The sequence below is a fragment of the Pimephales promelas genome, chromosome 24 (genome assembly GCF_988280905.1).
Source record: "Pimephales promelas chromosome 24, fPimPro1.hap1.1, whole genome shotgun sequence".
NCBI lineage: Eukaryota > Metazoa > Chordata > Actinopteri > Cypriniformes > Leuciscidae > Pimephales > Pimephales promelas.
In genome coordinates, this window is record NC_142792.1 from 18031768 (window position 1) to 18037270 (window position 5503).

Consider the following 5503-nt stretch of genomic DNA (forward strand, 5'->3'; position numbering starts at 1 on the left):
TTGTTTTTTTCTTCATTAGAACTAGAAATAGACAAAGTAGACAAACCAACAAATGCAAATTTAAATGTAATTTCTGTCATGGCACCTATACCAGTGTTTGCCATGGTAATGGATATGAAAATGTCTATATACAGTATTTGGTCTTGGTAGAATACTTTTATTGCTGCTGTTGTTGTAGATTATTGCCGCTTCTGTTTGTTGTTGCTGCTACTGCTCAAGCACGACATGCAGCTGCTGTACAATATAGTGAACATGAATTACCCATATTAGATACAGGAGGTGGAGCTGGGGAAGGAGGAGAGTTTCTGGAGGATGAGACAATGAGCAGTGAGCTCATTGGCTACTGACACTGCAGGAACCAATCAGTTTTGCCCTATAGAGATGATGTAATTGCAAGCAGATTGAGTTATCAGCCAGCACAGACCATTGTCTATATCTATATCTGTCATGAAACTCTTATCTAGAGTTTCATGACAGACCATTGTATTTTTTATTTTTTTTAACATGGAAATTATCAACGTCAAAATTTTACTTAAAAACGTGAAAAGTTGTAAGGTCTTGCTTTCACTGACGCACACAAGATGCTCTTTAAAACACTGTATCATAATCTTTATATATGTATATATGTTGAGTAACACTTTACGGTAAGGGTACATGAAGCATCATGAATTCATGTATAAGTATATGCATTCATTCATGAATTAATATCTCATGAATCATCAGAAACTAACACAAGTTCAACGTTTTTCATTCATGACTTCATGAATGAACAACACCTTAATTAAAATATTAACTAAGATGAGCACATCATCATGAATTATGATTTATTACGCATGATCATGATGTTTTCTTTGTTCACAGTTATGCCACCATTAATAGCGCATTGTTCATCAGCGTTTCAAAGGACCTAGTCACCACTTTAGTTGAGGGGCCACACACATGATGAAGTCATTGATAGATAATGCTTCGTTAACGATGATTTCTGTATTTCTGTGATTGGTCTATTATGGTGTCTGTCCAATACAGTAGTCATCATTAACTAAGCATTAATCTATTAATGACTTCATCATGTATGTGGCCCCTCAACTAAAGTGGTGACTAGGTCACTGACCTAGACAAAGAACAAAGAAAACATCATGATCATGCGTAATAAATCATAATTCATGGCGATGTGCATATCTTAGTTAATGTTTTAATTAAGGTGTTGTTCATTCATGAAGTCATGAATGAAAAACGTTGAACTTGTGATGATTCATGAGAAATAATGCATGAATGAATGCATAATTCATGCATTAATTTATACATGAATTCGTGATAATTCATGTATCCTTACCGTAAAGTGTTACCATATGTTGTTTTACTGTGTTTCAGTTTATGGTTAAATAAAGGGAACTTATTATGTGAAATTCCAGCCCGATCTCATGAAAGTTTATATCTATGGCACGAATGTCATTTCTCGTGGCATTTATACGCCAAAAACAGTTTTTGCGTGTATATGGCACGCGATTTTCGCGTACATATGATACACACTTTTTTTGCGTATAATACGCACGAACTCCCCACCCCCCTCCCCCCTAAACCTAACCCAGGGTTTTTTAGTGCGTACCATATACACGAAAAAAAACATTTTTGGCGTATAAATGCCACGAGAAATGACACTCGTGGTATAGATACGCATCTTAATGAGACTGTGTTGGAAATTCACGTGCGGGACCCGTTTCGATTTTCTTGTTGTTGGAAATACTGGTTAACCTATGTTTTTTTTTTTTCTTCCTTGATATTTTGTGACTTTTTCTCTTTTATCATCCTGAACATGCATGCAAAGTTTCAAAATGCTCATATGTTTTGATTTATACAAACAAAATTACTATTACGTTCGTGATGTTCGCGGGTCAATTTGACCTACATATTTTAACGCTCTAAGCCTAAGGCAACTATAACAACTCAAAATAATAAAATTTCTTGGTTATATTTTTTGGGGGGGTTTTTTGTTGTTTTTTTACTACCTTATAAAGCTAAAAATTTGCTTTTCCGCACTTATTTCAATACAGAAAATTATTTTATCAGCCACAAATGGTAAAAATTACTTATTATTTTTTTTTCAAGCTACTTGAAATAATATTAAACCTTTTTCTTGATATTTTGTGACTTTTTCTCATGTATCATCATGAACATGCAATGCAAAGTTTCAACATGCTGAGACATATACAAACAAAATTACTTACTTGATGTCCGTGGGGCAATTTGACCCTCATAGGAAGCTATTCAAAAGCAACTGTAAAGACACAAAATAAAAACATTTATTTTATGTATGTTAGTTAGGGCACTTCGACTCTAAAGTCCAAGTGTATCTAAAAGTGCTCTAACCCTAACCAAACTAAATTTAATTGTAAATGAGCTGTATTTACAATCAATAGTGAAGACAATCCTGGATATGACCAATCTGAAGGGAAGCCGTGTTTGATGAGAAATGGAAACCACTTGATCTTATTGATTTGAATATGTACATTGGATTGTTAATTTTAGCTGGAGTGTACAGATCAAAGCGAGAGACAACTGCCAGTTTGTGGAGTACAGAGTGTGGAAAGCCAATATTTCACTCCACAATGTCTCGGGAAAGATTTCACATAATGTCCCAGGTCATTCGTTTTGATTCCCGTGAAACCAGAACCAGTCGATATAAGAGCGACAAATTAGCGGTAATCAGAGATAAATGGGTAGAAGTGGACATGATCGGGGAATTTGGCTGTTAAAATTATAACATTTAAAGCCACTTAAATAAATGAAATGACTCGAATGACTCAGAGAGTTAGTAAAATGAACTTCCTATTACCTACTTGTGATCGTGAGAGAAGGGGCTCGGGCTCGGAAGCTAAATCAGTCATGACTCGTGAGAGCAGGGCGTGCCGACTCTGCGGGGCGGCCACAGCTCAGTAAACCATATAAATAACCTAGTTTGTAAATTGTTCATTCCCGGGAACATGTATCCGTTCTAGGTGGAAAAACAAACAGGTTCTGAACGGGTTCGCAAGTTGAACCAACTCCGAACCAAATTTGAACGAGCACCAGTTTCGAACCAGTTCTTTTTGGGTGGAAAAGGGGTACTTGATCACCAGATGGATCCGGAATCAGACACAGAAAATAAAGGAGTGAACACAGATAATGGGAAAAGAAACGGAAGAGATGTGACGTGTGCACATCCAAGCGCGACAGCAAAACCAGCAACATGTGTGTGAAGTGCAAGAAATTCACACGCAGAAAGCACACACTTGCTTTGCGCTCATCATGTCAGAAGTAACTTCTTGACTTTATGAAATGAGTCTACAAATCAAAAGATGAGCCAACTTGGGAAAAGTAAACATTATTTTCATAAACTTTACAATTAGTACCTGAATATTTTGTTGCTTGTCATAGATTTTTGAGGAATTGTATTGATCCTAATTAGGGTCAATTTGACCCGCTCCATAAAGGTTGTAAACAGAAATGCACTAGGGTACAATGCACTAGGGTTAAATGTGTGTCCACGGTGTGTGTAAACAACCAGCCTATAATGGTAAAGATCCACCCACTCCTTTTTATAATCCCCATAAACGATAAACAGTCTCTTCAAAGTTGCGGTAAGAGTAGGGGGAAGCCCCGCCCATGACTGCTGATGACGATTTGCCAGACTGGCATAGTGAGCTGCAGCAGTCCGCCATTTCTGTTTCCTCACTGTAGCAGTAGAGATACAAAACGTTACATGTTCTTTTATTGGAAGTACCAAGAAACATGAGTCCGAGCCACTTAGGACACCATGGTTGAACTTAATTTATGAATAAAATAAGTGTTATATATTTGCGTTAATCATTTTACACCAGACTCAGGGTCAGTTCAATGCTAGTCTAAGCCTTTGTTGGCTGAACGTCAGATGCATATAGAACAGGTCGTGTGGTCCATATAAGCTGTGAATTCTCTGCATACCAAAGCCTTTCATGGACTCGCTGATTTCTATTAACAATATAAATTATATAAATCCCCTTGTTTGATGTGTCCCATAAATCTTACATGATAAAATATCGGCAATTACCTATTTAACTCGCTGTCATTTATTTATTTGCCAAATAATATTATATTGTTCAAATTTGACAGTAACGGAGGGTTTCGGGTAAGCGGATCCACAGCAGCATTGGCGCCTATGCTCTATTGTTATGTATCGTCTTCATTGTCCCACGTTCTCATTGGTTTACTGGCATATGTTGGATTTCGCCCAAGCGGAAAAATGACAGATCTTGATAAACGAAAATAGATAGAAAACTAACTAGACTAAATCAACTAAAAAAAGTCATAACTGAAACTATTTTCATATTATTTAATTTCTTTTAATGAAAACTTGCTGAAACTTTTTACGAAAACTAACTCTGCTAAAAAACGATCTGGGGTGTGTTTCCCGTACAATGACGTCGTTCGCTGCTTCACTACCATAGTACGATGCATCGTTGGAGAAATCAACTAGCTAGTCACGGCTGTTTCCCGAAACCCATTGTCTCAAAGTATCGTTCAACCACGTTGGTTTCGCACGTGGTGGAATAATAACTACTTTTAATGAAACTGTTTAAGATCCAATTAACGCTATTTGTTTAATATAATTTACAAACATGTCATGTACAAACATGGCTCATTCTTACACAGTAGAGCACGTTCGCACATGCGCACTCCTCAAACACGTTACTTAAAATCTTTTGACAAACTAAAAGACGTAAATTCCATTTGTATGTATTCTAAATAAAAGGCACCAGTTGTACTGAATGTCAGCTTGTTTAGTTTTCTCAAGATAAGGATTTATTACCTCCAAAAGTGGTGCAATATAGAAACGATGCCTCTAACCACAGGTCGAGAGCTGTCGTTTAAACCTCACAACTTTGCGATGCTGTTTGCGAATGTTCGTTGGAACGATGGTTTCGGGAAACACAGACTCGTTGAACTATGCTGATAACGACGGAACTTGCGACCATAGTTGGCTAACGATGCTTTTGGAAAACGCACCCCTGATATGAAGCATGAGCTGTAAAGGCCCCGCCCTCTTCTGAAAAGCTCATTTGCATTTAAAGGGACACACACAAAAACGTCATGTTTTTGCTCACACCCAAATAGGGAAAAATTTTACAAGCTATAATAAATTATCTTTGGGGTATTTCGAGCTGGAACATCACAAACACATACTGGGGACACCAGAGACTTATAATACAACTTGTGAACAGAGGCAAAATAGGTCCTCATGCCAAATACTAGAACTTTCTGAAATTCAGGTACATTTATCAATTCAACTTTGATCACTTTTTACTCAATATGTATGCTGATAATTTAATTAATTATAATTAAAACTATACTATTTACTATACTATATTATTCACAAAAATGCAGTACAGAAGCTTTGGTGGGCTCTGGTTTTGGATCCCACTGTAGATAACCTGTATATATTGTTTAATAACAGGGAAATGTAAAAGCAAATACCCTATAAAACCAA